We start from the raw sequence: 14,475 nt of genomic DNA, 5'->3' as shown, positions 1-14,475 counted from the left end.
ATGCTGTAATGCCCAATACAAATTATACCAAGCACTGTAATGCCCATTACATGATATGCCCTACACTGTAATGCCCATTACATACAATATCACATGTAGTTATGCCTATTACATATTATGCCACATACGTTTTGCTTACCTACATGCCCGTTGCTACGGGTTTCATGCTCGATGCCAGGGGTTTCAAGCTCTATGCCAGGGGTTGCATGCTCTGGGCCGAGTAGGAGGGCCCTGCTAGGGCAGCAGAGTCCAGGGGGGCAACTTAGGGGAGGGATCTCATGATCTATGTAGGTGTTGCATGCTCTAGGCTGTGTAGGAGGTTCCTGCTAGGGCACAGCAGCAAGGGCCAGGGGGGCAACGTAGACAGCCACAGCCACTGTCCGTCTGACACAGTGGCAGCTAAAGGGGGTAAGGAGGGGGGCAACACACGGAACTGACTGAAGCCCGAAGCACAGGCACAGCACACTGCGCGACGCAAGCCCGAGCCCCAGCTGAGCCGCCCCCTCCCCCAGCATCGCATACTAGTGGTTGTCACTGGGGATGCCAGTCTTTAGGAGGTGCCTGTGCAGACCCGGCAACCCCCGTGCCCACGCCTATGACTGCCACTGTATCCTTATTTTAAAAAAATTAAACATTTTCCTGGAAATCACTGTAATATAGACTTTCATATACAGATACAGTCATGGTCGCACACAGAATATAGGCCTACCGGGGGCGTGGCTTGGACAGCCTAGAGGAAGGCAGCAATCCCCCGGAGCTCCTGCTGAATATCCTTTTAACTATCCTTTTACACTCTTAACAACGGCCCTAATATTGGTGGCGACTGTGGGATAACCTGCCTGAACACTTGTAGTGCTGGTCGGTGTGCAGAGACGAATCCTCTCCGTCAATCCGGCTGTCACATCCTAAGTGTCCTGCTGCTTCACCGGAGCCCGTGAGCGGGGGATCTGCAGGCCGAGTTTCCCTGCGCCGGACGAAGTATCCTCCTGAACGGCGCCCTGTTTGAGGTGTTTTGGCGGATGGGAAGAGGTGTGGGCTGGAGAAACTCCCAGCAAATTTTGCGGAGATAGCGGGAAGCGGTCTCGGCCGAGACACGCTGCCGCGGACCGCACTGGGAGAACCGGCGCCATCTTGCCCTGTCCATCGGAGTGCTGAGCAGTGTAAAAGGCTGCCTGAATACTGCTGGTGGTGAGTGGCGGTGGGACACGGAGTGACTGTTAAATCTCCCCTTAACTGCACGATTTCCAGGGGAACCCCTCGATATCCTAATAATATATTTGTGGACTCCCTAGATCGCACAACAGTGCCAAAATGGAATACTTCTCTGCACAAATAATTCAGGCTGTATATGCTTCATCTGCCAGACTCTCTCGCTACTTAGACGATGTACAAAGGGGTGTCCCTCTACCACATGTTCCCCATGGCTGCGAGTTGGAGGCTGTGGGGGATATTCCTACTTCTAACACCCTTCTGGATTATCCTGAGGCACCTCTGAAAATACCACTGAACTTGTACTCTTATCTGGTTCCATATAACATTGTGACCAACTGGTGCATAGCTCCTGGGGACGGTGCCGATGGGAAATTTCGCTTTCATCCTTCTTCTGTTTTAATAATGATTGCACGATGCTCCTGGTCTCTGACTTTTTCGAATCCCAGACAATCCTCAAATAACCCCCACGAGAAAGATAATCCATGCCGGTCGATGGTATTATACCCTCAAGGAACTAAAAACTGGCCAGACTAATGAATCCCTATAAACTGTAATGTGGACTCTGTTCATATTCATTCATATTAGCTCTTCTGCTAACCATTCTTACGGTTTACTATTATATAAGCTCTCTTCTGATGTTCTATATTTTTGCTATCCGTCACTTTTCTTCTTATATTAGATCCGATGCAAGAGATGCCAGTATGTTATATTTACATGATCCTGCTGAATACTTATTTAAAGTGTCATATAGGCTTTCTCTTTATAACCAGTCGCCATATCCTGATGTTGAACTAATTTATTAGGAGCCACTTATATTTGCAAAAGCTAGACTTGTACTAGTTATAATACTTGGTTCTTATGCCCCGGTTAAATATCCGTTTAATATCCTGTAACTAGGGGTGGGTGGGGAAGGGAGGGGGGGGGGGGGGTTTAGTTAGCGTAGTTATTATAGGTAGTTAGGGGGGGGGCGTGGTTAAGGGATCCAGGTACACCTAGGTTGGGGCTGGGTAGTACAGGGTGGGGGGTTATAAGGGAGGTTTGTTTTGGGTCGTTTGGGTGGGTTTATTTAGTTATATTTTCTGTTTCTCCGGATAGACCAGACATATGTTACTGAACTGTACACTCCACTCCGACACCATATCCTACCCTGGACAGGGATGATGGTGTCTTGGCGATCTTATACATAGGCAATGTTCGAATTCTGCCATTCTGCAGTGTGACATTTTTTATTTGTTTGGTGCCCAAATGGTGCCTTTGGGCACTAGTAATTATTACATCCTGCATTGGAATGTCTTAAATTGCTATGTTCGTATACAATACCCTTGTTTTACTGATAGATACCTGATACTGACTATATACTGATTTGAATCATTGTCACTGTCCTTGCCCACCTTGCTATATGCATATTCCAGGCCATTGCCTTATGATTTGAGGAACCTACTGTCTGTGTCTATAATGTCCTCTGTCTGTAATGGGAACTTGTTATACAATAAATAAATTTCAATAAAAATCATTGAATTTAAAAAAGAATATAGGCCTACCACATGATTTTAATCAGCATAAGGCTAGACACTGCTTGTGCATCCTATTTGCTCCGTGTTGCAAATAAAACACTATTTTTTTAATTAAAAAGATGCGCAGTGCTTCCGAGTCACACCTTGTAGGATAGATGTACTTGGACATATCTGTGGGTGTAAAATAGGAATTCATTTTTGTTAGTTCAGCAGCTGTTACTAATATGCACTCCTTACCAGAAATAAAACACCCTGAGCCACTTACAATTATAATACTCCTATGGACAAATTAACCTTCGAACATTTTCAAAGACGGATAGTGAGATGGATAGCTACTCGTTATTATTACTGACAAGCCATTACCTGCATGTTTGAATTTCAGCTTTTGTTTTACCAATCTTTCATTTTAAATTTTTTCAAAAAGTTTCTTTGCACTGCATTAATAACAGTATGTTTACTGTTTTTTTTATATACCAACAATTATAGCAAGTAAATGTTTTTACAACCAGTAGTCATCCAGCAGTTATACCATTTGTTAATCCCTCCCTTATTACAACAATCAGGATCCTTCACACACACTGGTGGCATTCACTAAATTCTCAGATACACTGTTTCATTCTGTCAAGTGTAGCAACAATTGACATATTGTATTTTATTTTGTATCAACAACACTGTGCCTGCATAATACTGTATCACTCTGTTACTAGTACATCACACTAGAGATAGGTTATTGAGTGCTCTCTCCCATCCCAACCAGTTCCTAATAAATCTGTTGTATATTTTATAAGTGAAAAAGACAAAGAAACTGCACTCCACTTATTCAGAATATATATATATATATTTATATATATATATATATATATATATATATATATATATATATATATATATAGACGGCTTGGGGGATGGCGGCACTCGGCAATGAACAGACTCCACACGGGTTTATATATATATAAATAGTCCAGAGGGCTGAGCACAACCGAAAACTGTATATAATTTACCCGGTGCCAGCTGTAAGCCCTATGCAGGGCTGATATAGAATACTCACGCTGCCTGGTCAAGCAGCAACAGCAGCACCCGGGTTCAGTAAACATCAGGCAGCAGGATTTAGCAGCAACGTTTTGATTTTATTATTAAAATCGTCATCAGCCATGCCTGATGACGATTTTAATAATAAAATCGAATAAGTGGAGTGCAGGGGCGGATCCAGGAAAAAATGACAGGGGGGGCACCATGATAGGGGAGGGGGGGGGGGGGGGGTGATAGTGGTGCCAATGTGCCCTGTCAGAGAGTGGAGAGTGAGATAGAGGAGGAGAGCAGAGAGATGGTGGGAATGGGATTATAAATAGACCCTGGCCTTTTAAGTACATAAGCCCACCTTGGCATGAAACATGAAGGGAGCAGTTGTGCGCGCACGGTTTGAAAAAGGGGGCATGGCCTCGTGAAAAGGGGGGTGTCCTCAAGTGTAGTGTATTACACCATAGACCACTTCTACACATTATGCAACAAAATAGCATACGCAATTATAGGAAATGAGCCCAAGGAAATGAGCCCAAATTGGTGTAATGTACCATAGCATATACCACTTCAACACATTATTCTACACAAAATTCACATAATGCCACATGATTTGAGCCAGTGCTCGAAGTGGAAATTTTAAAGAGGGGGTATGGAAAAATAAAGGTTGCAGTTATCCAAAAAGGGGGCGTGGCTACTAGAAAGGGGCGTGTCTTTAAGTAAGTAAGTGACAGCAGAATAGAGAGAGAGAGAGGGGGACAGATAGAGTGGCAGCGGGGACACAGGGAAAGAGAGAGCGTAAAAGCAGGGACAGAGACAGTGACAGCAGGGTCATGAAAATAGGGAGTGACAGAAGGGACAGGAAGCGTGGCAGTGGGGACAAAGGGACAGGAAGAGTGACAGCGGGGACAAAGGGGCAGGGACACAGAGACCGCAGGGACAGTGACGGAATGTACAGGGAGAGTGACAGCATAGACAGAGAGAAGGACAGCAGGGACAGAAAGAGGGACAGCATTGATTCGACATCACCCTAGTACTTCATCACTACACCCCTACGGGCCACACTACATCACTATGCTGCATGCCCCTACTTGCCACACTAAATCGCCATGCTACATCACCACGCTACTGTATATCCCCCTACTCAAGGCACTAAATCATTATGCTATATCTCCTACACACTGTACTACATCACTAGTACCCCTTTTACACCAGAGGTTGGACCCGGGATATTGCCTCTCCAGTCCGGGGCAGGGCATGGTGTAAATGGGCTGAAAAAAAATAACACGGGTACTGTTCCCCGGGAATCTGACCCGGCAAATGTTCAGGGTCGGACACGGGGCTTATCCGGGGCTCAGGGTGGTGTAAATAGTCATTATCCGGGTTATTTGGAGGGTAGAGGGGCGCGAAGAGCTGATTGGTGCTTCTGCAGCTCTGGCAGATGATGTCATCTGCTGGAGACCCGCACAGGGCGCATGTAGCAGCGCAGCAGCAGCGTTACCACGCTCTGTGCTGCAAGCACACTCCACACTGCGGCTGGAGCAGTGGTAGAGCACGGAAGAGCCGGTGACACTGTGCTGAGCCGATGACATCTCCGCGCAGACAGCCTGGGCCCGGCCTACACGCCGCTGGGAGAAAGGTGACAGTCGGGCAGGGAACTGTCAATGGAGCTGACGCCCGCCGGCTCCTGGGTAGCGCTCCAGCAATCTGTGTCCTCCTCCCCCGGGTCACCGCGCTATGAGCCTGGCGGCGGTTGTTCCCTGACAGGTGACCCGGCCACAGGGAGGGGGGCGCTTGCTCTCTCTCTGCCTCCTCGTCCTGTACTGACTTGGCTGCCATATTCTGACACAGAGAATAAGCCGAAATTCACATTGTGACACAGAGAATAAGCCAAAATTCACATTGTGACACAGAGAATAGGCCAAAATTCACATTGTGACACAGAGAATAGGCCAAAATTCACATTGTGACACAGAGAATAGGCCAAAATTCACATTCTGACACAGAGAATAGGCCAAAATTCACATTCTGACAGAGGCAATGAGTAAAAATTCACATTCTGACCCACGGTACCAGATAACACACATGCCCCACAGTGCCAGATAACACACATGCCCCCATGGTACCAGATAACACACATGCCCCACAGTGCCAGATAACACACATGCCCCCACGGTGCCAGATAACACACATGCCCCCACGGTGCCAGATAACACACCTGCCCCCACGGTGCCAGATAACACACATGCCCCCACGGTGCCAGATAACACACATGCCCCCACGGTGCCAGACAACACACATGCCCTCACGGTGCCAGATAACACACATGCCCCCACGGTGCCAGATAACACACATGCCCTCACGGTGCCAGACAACACACATGCCCTCACGGTGCCAGATAACACACATGCCCCCACGGTGCCAGATAATACATATGCCCCACAGTGCCAGATAACACATATGCCCTCACGGTGCCAGATAACACACATGCCCCCACGGTGCCAGATAATACATATGCCCCACAGTGCCAGATAACACATATGCCCCCACTGTGCCAGATAATACATATGCCCCACAGTGCCAGATAACACATATGTCCCCATAAGATAACACACATGCCCCCACGGTGCCAGATAACACACAGAAAAAAAGCATCTTACCGCTGACAGGCACATGGAGGGTTACTTCATGCACTAGCACTGCTCCCTGATGCTGGTAACTGCAGGCCGCTCTGCCCCCTCACAGCAGCCGCTCGCCTCCCTCTGCCACCTCACAGCATGTAGCCACACTCCCTTCCTCCCTGCCTTTTCCCACCTCCGCGGCCGCGGCCAAACCCCTCATCCCTGCACTGTGCGGGTGCGCGGTGACGTCACATGTGCACCCGCGCAATGCACTATTGGGAACGCTGAAGCCAGGAGAGGCTTCAGAAGAAAATGTGCAGTTTTACCCAGATTTTCTTCTGAAGCCTCTCCTGGCTTCAGCATTCGGATCGGGGGGCAGGAGGACCGGCGGCAACTTAAAAGAGAAAAAAAAAAAGTGTCAGAAATGACAGGGGGGGGGGGGGGCACGTGCCTGGGTGCCCCCCCCTAAATCCGCCAGTGTATATATGTATATATATGGTATGGGGGGGACGCGGCACTCGGGACTGGAATCAATAATCACACGTAGCCGAAATCCTCGTTTAACGTTTCAGCCTTTTAATAGGCTTTTGTCAAAACAGCTTACATAAAAAATCTACAAACACTCACCTCTATAAGTAAGGCTGTATCACCAATCTGTGAAGGGACAGCGGCCATTGGTAGACGCCCCCTCTGGGCGAACTCTGATTATCTCACTGTCGGAGCTAGGGTTGCCGTGGCAACTTGTCAACTGTGTCTACATATGTGTAGTCAATAAAGTTTGACATGAAGAAAAAAGATACAAAATAACGTGAATTACAATATAAAATACAATACAAAAATAGTTCCCGCCGCTGTCACTACAAGACGCGTGATAAAACTTCATATAAACCAAAACCAAATTCAATAATATACAGTGCTATAACCAAACTGACAGCGGACTAAACTTGTGTGTTATGCTTCTCAATTAAATATACTAAATATAATGTGCTCTTAGCAGATAATGCTTATGCTCTTTCTATTTAGTCTACATATATACACTCATGACATATAATTTATTGTATTATTATAATGAATTTTAGGATGTCTCCTGTTATAATATCGTTATTAATTTAGTATAAGTACCCAAAGGAATGTGACCAACTCTCATTGTTTTCTTTATCGAGTCAATTAATTTGATTTCATTTTATTTTTAGTTTTAGTTTACAGGAAACAGTGGAGGCCTAGCTGCTCATTTAACCCTTTTGGCGCTAGGGTGTCCAATTTAAAAAATCCACCTCGTTTCCAATTGTAAAAGTTTCTTGCCCCGGTCACCCCCTCTGTTGAGAGGGGGACCTGGTCAATTATCATGTACCTGACAGAGGCTAGGGGATGCTTGGCTTTTGCAAAATGTCGGGCTAGGGGCTGTTCACTCGTGCCCTTTTTGATTGCTGCCCGTATTTAGAGGTTGTTTTGTCTTTCCTATGTATTTGAGCCCACAAGGACAGGTGGCCATGTAGACTACAAAGGTCGACATACAGTACAATTTATTAGACTTTTGATTTTGAACAAAAGGGGTAAAAATATTTGCGGACAAGGATGGCAAATTGTTCAAAATCAAAAGTCTAATAAATTGTATGTCGACCTTTGTAGTCTACATGGCCACCTGCTCTTGTGGGCTCAAATACATAGGGAAGACAAAACGACCTCTAAAAATAAGAATGCTGGAGCATAGTAGAAATATTAAGAACAAAATAACAAATCACAGTCTACCTAGACATTTCTTAAAATATCATAATAGCGATCCCAGCCTCCTAAAAATAAAAGGACTTGAACATGTTGCAGCCGATAAAAGGGGTGGCGATCGTGAAAAACAACTGACTAAGCGAGAAACATATTGGATAATAACAATAAATACCGTGATAGCCCAAGGCTTAAATGAAAACTATGAGATTACACCCTTCATACAAGATGCCTAGTATAGATGAGAGTTGAATCCATCCTGTATCCTAAATCTATGAATTAAAAATGTTCTTGATGCTATGTTTTTTTAAAATATGGTTTGAAAGTGCCTAAAATTGTCCAAAGTTGCCTAAAACTGTCAAAATGAATCGAGAAGAATTGTATTCAACAATGTAAATGATGAATAATAGCGCATCGATAATGAGGTAACAAATTACTATGTAATAAGCGGTATAGAAATGGGACTATGAGACCATCAAGTAATTTACCTCCATTTTATTATTTGGTAGGAATATGCATTGTAGCATCCTTGATCCAAATTGGATGATCGGTGCTGCTAAATAACTACATTGCTAATACCTCTGTTTTCATTCAGTTCGTCATTATATGTGCACGATTGCATGTTGAATTTTCAAAAGTAGCGCTACTATGAATACTGAGAATATAATTTAGCGGCGGAGGATGTTTTAATATATCCTTTTATCTTTGTTTTTATGTCCTTTTCTTATATCTATATTGTAATTGTTTATAATGTTATATTCTGTGTACACCTGTATTGGTAAGAATCTGTTAATTATAACATCATACCGTTTGGTTGAAAAACCCTGATACTACCAAGCATTGTCCTAGCACATTCACAGAGTGAACAAGGGGTGGCACCAGCATGAGTGTTAGGCGCCGTCCCAGGCACCGCCGCCGTCCTAATCCATCAGCAGCATCTGCGCTGCTAGGACGGCGGCCATCTTCCTGGGACGCGTCACTGGAAGGCTTCGGGGACATTGCTAGGCAACGCCCAGAACTTCCGCCGTGGCCGTCTCTGCAGGGGGAAGACTCTGCAGGACGGACCGGATGTGACGTCACGCAGGGGGCGGCAAATTCAAAATATAAGCCGGCGTCTCTCTCAAACAGACGCCGGTTATAGCGTTCAGTCAGTCCATGCCTGAGTGTGTTCCTGGTGCCTATCGGAAGCCTTCTGTTGTTCCACGCCTGTCCTGCCTTGCCTGGTTTGGTCCCGCTGTGCCTGGGATTCAGCTTCTGCCTCGCTGTACACTCATCAGCCCAAGAGATCTGCAACTGCCTCTGGGACTCTGTCATCTTCTCAGATAAGTCAGGGGTTACCCTGTCTTTCTCCTTATGCAGTTTTGACACACGGTGCCACTGGGCATTATTGTCATTTCTTTATATAACATCTCATTAGCATTGTTGCCATTCTCTTTATATAATATCTCTTTCGCATTGTTGCCATCTTCTTTATTTAACATCTCCTTAGCATTGTTGCCATTTTATTATATAACATCTCATTAGCATTGTTGCCATTTCATTATATTATATCTCATATACACTGCTGCCAGTCAGGGTCTCCTGCTCAGCCTTATCACTTCTTTGGGCTTCTGGGAGTTCCCCGGTATAGGGATTTAGCTAGCTGTTCCCCTTGTTCTCTCCTGGCCTCGGCGGACGTGTTGTCATTTCCTAAGACCTGCCTGTAGCGGAGTGGGGCGGACCTAATTCGGCCTTCAGCCGAGACGGGCCCAGGTGAAGCCTAGCACCGCACACGTCCGTCGATTCCAGTCAGAGGCAACGGAGTTAGGGTACCGTGGATACTCCCAGAATCCTTACATTATAACCGGCCACCCACGATCCCCCAGCTGTTCTGGAGGATCTCCTTGTACTCAGTTGTTGTGCCCGGGTGTCTTGTGTTTTTTCATCCGTCATGGATCCCTCTGCAGGGGGTCCAGCTCAAGTACTCTCAGATCAGGTTCGTCTCCTCACGCAGCAGATGGTGGAGTTGTCCCTACGTGTAGAGACACAGGAGGAGGTTAGGAGAGTAGTCCCGGGTAGTGCTCAACCCATCAAAGAACCTAAGATGAATCTTCCCGATCGATTTTCAGGCGATCGGAAATTGTTTTTTTAATTTTAGGGAGAGTTGCAAACTATATTTCCGTCTCCGGCCCGTTTCCTCAGGCTCAGAAATGCAGAGGGTCGGGTTGGTTGTCTCCCTACTCCAAGGGGATCCACAAACATGGGCCTTTGGTTTAGGGGCGGACAGTCCTGAGCTTAGTTCTGTGCATACTTTTTTCACAGCTATGGGGGTGCTTTATGATGATCCTGATAAAGCAGCCTCCGCCGAGGCTCACATTCGGGCTTTGAAACAAGGTCGCCGTACTGCAGAGGCCTACTGCTCCGAATTCCGACGCTACGCTGGGGATACCACTTGGAATGACCCTGCGCTGCAGAGCCAATTCCGTCTTGGCCTAGCAGATCAGGTAAAAGATTTCCTGGTACAGTATCCGGCGGCAGCCTCTCTCGATGAGTTGATGCAGTTGGTGGTCCGCATTGATAGACGCATCAGGGAGAGGCGCTCTGAGCGAGAGTTACCCTCCTATCCTCTTGCCGAGACAGGAGGTGACCTGGCGGGCGGGTCTGAAGAACCAATGCAAATTGGTGCATTTCGCCTATCGAACCAGGAGAAGGCCCGTCGTCGCTCCCTAGGTTTATATTTGTATTGTGGGGGTAAAGGGCACCTTGTGGGCACATGTCCAGAGCGTCCGGGAAACGCCAGGGCCTAGGGGTTAGGGGAGGAATCCTTTTAGGCCAGTCCCGTTTGTCTCCCAATAATTCTCTTCTCTTATGTATTTGTTTGGGTCTCGGGGTTCAACGGTGGGAATCCCAGGCCTTTGTGGATAGTGGGGCAGCCGGGAATTTCATCGATTCTCGCCTGGTTCAGGATCTTGCCATTCCATTAGTCTCTCTTCCCTCTGAGTTGTCTGTTTTTGGCTTGGATGGCAGTCTCCTTCGCAAGGGGCTTATTTCACATCGCACTGTGCCCTTAGACCTAAGCATAGGCTCCACCCACTCCGAGAGGTTAGAATTCCTTGTTATTCACAGTCCCTTAGCTCCTGTGGTGTTGGGGTTACCGTGGTTAAGGTTACATAACCCTTATTTCGATTGGCGGACTGGGGAGCTGTTGCGGTGGGGTGTAACATGCACTGACTCCTGCCTGCACCTCCCTGTCAGGGTTTCTAGTCTCGCCAATTCCCTGCTCCCTGCTCCGTATGTTTCTTTTTCTGATGTCTTTTCCAAGAAAGAGGCGGAGACCTTACCTCCCCATCGACCTTATGACTGTGCCATCAGTCTCCTTCCTCAGGCTAAGTTACCCAAGGGTCGTTTGTATGCATTGTCCTTACCCGAAGCTAAAGCCATGGAGGAGTATATAGCCGACAACTTGAAAAAGGACTTTATTCGTCCCTCAAAATCTCCGGTGGGGGCGGGGTTTTTCTTTGTCGGTAAAAAAGATGGTACCTTACGTCCGTGTATTGATTACAGAAAGCTTAACCTAATCTCTGTAAAGAACTCTTATCCGTTGCCTTTGATTTCCGTCTTCTTTGATCAATTACGTTCTGCCACGGTTTTTTCTAAGATAGATCTCCGAGGCGCGTATAATTTGATTAGAATCAAAGCGGGGGATGAGTGGAAGACCGCTTTTAACACCCACACTGGTCATTATGAATACCTTGTGATGCCCTTTGGGCTGGCCAATGCCCCTGCAGTCTTTCAAGACTTTATTAATGACGTCCTTCGGGACTTTTTGGGGATTTTTGTGGTCGTTTATCTGGACGATATTTTGATTTTTTCTTCTTCTTTGGAGCAACATAGGGTACATGTTAAAAGGGTTTTACAGAGACTCAGAGAAAACTGTCTTTATGCGAAACTCGAAAAGTGTGAGTTCGAGGTCCAGAGTATTTCTTTCCTTGGCTAGGTTCAGGCTATCCTGGATTGGGTGCAGCCCACCACTCTGAAAGCAGTCCAGAGGTTTTTGGGGTTCGCGAACTACTATCGCAGGTTCATTCCTGCGTTCTCAGATATAGTCGCACCCATCGTTGCACTCACCAAGAAGGGGGCAGATCCTGCTCTCTGGTCCACAGAAGTCCACAATTCTTTTCGTCTTCTCAAAGAGGCCTTTGTATCTGCCCGGATCCTACGTCATCCAGATCCTGACCGCCCTTTTATTTTAGAGGTAGATGCCTCCGAAATTGGCATAGGGGCTGTGTTATCACAGGTAGATTCTAAGGATGGTCTATTACACCCTTGTTCCTTCCATTCACGTAAGTTCTCGTCCGCGGAGTGTAATTACGATGTGGGGAACAGGGAACTTCTGGCTATTAAATGCGCTCTGGAAGAATGGCGGCACTGGTTGGAGGGAGCCAAATTTCAGGTGACCATTTTTACTGATCATAAAAACTTCTCTTATCTTCAGGATGCCAAGAGACTAAATGCCCGTCAGGCAAGGTGGGCGTTATTCTTTGCTCGGTTTAATTTTCGCATCACCTTTAGGCCAGGTTCCCGAAATGTCAAGGCGGACGCCTTGTCCAGGAGTTTTGTGGGTCTTCAGAACAAGGAATCAGCGCTGGAGACCATTATTCCCGCTTCTAGGATTTATGTTGGTATTGCGCAAACTCTTTTAGATAAAGTCCTGCGGGCACAAACAGAGGCACCTGACCTTAGGGAGATTGTTTGTCCCCTCCAGACTCCGAGGGAAGGTTCTTGCTGAGTTTCATACGGTCAAGACCGCAGGCCATCCTGGTTGTTCTAAGACATTGGATTTAATTTCTCGTTCTATATGGTGGCCATCAATGAGAGGGGATGTGGAATCTTTTGTCAAGTCTTGCGAGGTTTGTGCCAAAAACAAGTCCCTCCGCACCCCCCCCCATGGGTCAACTTCTTCCTTTATCTTGTCCGGAGAGGCCATGGACCCATATCTCCATGGATTTTATTGTAGATTTGCCTTCTTCCTCTGGTCATGATACCATCTGGGTGGTTGTGGACCGTTTCAGCAAAATGGCGCATTTTGTTCCCCTGGTCGGTCTCCCTTCCGCTCAGAAACTAGCTGCATTATTCTTGCTGCATATATTTCGCCTCCATGGCCTCCCCACGGATATTGTCTCGGATAGGGGTGAGCAGTTTGTCGCCAGGTTTTGGAAGTTCCTCTGTGCAGCTTTAGGCATCAGTCTCAGTCCATCTTCTGGGTATCATCCCCAGTCGAATGGACAGACTGAAAGAGTCAATCAAAACCTCGAGCAATCTTTAAGATGTTATGTTTCCAAGTGTCAGAACAATTGGTCGGAGCATCTGCCTTTCGCAGAGTTTGCATATAATAATGCATGGCATTCTGCTTCGAGAATGTCTCCTTTTTTCTGTGTCTCTGGTCAACATCCCAGAGCCAATTCTTTTGATCCCGGATCTTCCGGGGGTGGTTCTTGGTTATCTCAGAGGAGGCTTATTTGGAGCAAGGTTCATAAGGCTCTTCTTGCTTCTTCGGCTTCTGCCAAACGATTCTCTGATCGTAACAGGAGGCCTTGCTCTTTTAGAGTGGGAGACTGGGTTTTTCTTTTCACCCGGAACATTAAGATTTGCCAGGTCTCTCAGAAACTTGGGCCCCGCTTAATTGGTCCTTTTAGAATCATCGGTCAAATCAACCCCGTGGCTTTTAAGCTCCAACTGCCCCGGGCCATGAAAATTCACAATACGTTCCATTGCTCTCTTTTTAAGCAGGCATCTCAGCCCAGGCGCAAGGGACCTGCACCTATCCTTGTCCAAGGTCACAAGGAGTTCATTATTGAAAAGATTCTTAATTCCAAGGTGACTCGTAATCAGCTCTAATTTTTGGTTCATTGGAAAGGGTATGGCCCGGAGGAGAGATCCTGGATCCCGGACCACGAGCTCCACGCTCCTATCCTCAAGAAGAAATTTTTTGAAGAATTTCCCCATAAACCCAGAGTTTGGGGTCCCTTGACCCCTCCTCAAGGGGGGGGGGGGGGTACTGTTAGGCGCCGTCCCAGGCACCGCCGCCGTCCTAATCCATCAGCCATCACGTCACGCAGGGGGCGGCAAATTCAAAATATAAGCCGGCGTCTCTCTCAAACAGACGCCGGTTATAGCGTTCAGTCAGTCTATGCCTGAGTGTGTTCCTGGTCCTGGTGCCTATCGGAAGCCTTCTGTTGTTCCACGCCTGTCCTGCCTTGCCTGGTTTGGTCCCGCTGTGCCTGGGATTCAGCTTCTGCCTCGCTGTACACTCATCAGCCCAAGAGATCTGCAACTGCCTCTGGGACTCCGTCATCTTCTCAGATAAGTCAGGGGTTACCCTGTCTTTCTCCTTATGCAGTTTTGACACACGG

At 46.9% G+C, this 14,475-nt stretch overlaps 1 protein-coding gene across 1 annotated transcript in view; it reads right to left on the bottom strand.

The window, feature by feature from the left end:
* Positions 1–7,012, bottom strand: part of G6PC3 (glucose-6-phosphatase catalytic subunit 3) — a 30,497-nt gene extending 23,485 nt beyond the window's left edge. The window contains exon 1 of the mRNA XM_083147389.1: positions 6,992–7,012. The gene's annotated coding sequence lies outside the window, so the exon portion shown is untranslated. The remainder of the gene's footprint in view (positions 1–6,991) is intronic.
* Positions 7,013–14,475: the final 7,463 nt, after the last annotated feature.

Source organism: Crinia signifera, chromosome 6, assembly GCF_055691185.1.
Source record: "Crinia signifera chromosome 6, ASM5569118v1, whole genome shotgun sequence".
Lineage (NCBI taxonomy): Eukaryota > Metazoa > Chordata > Amphibia > Anura > Myobatrachidae > Crinia > Crinia signifera.
Note: the sequence above shows the minus strand (reverse complement) of the source record. Positions and strands in the feature narration are given on the sequence as shown.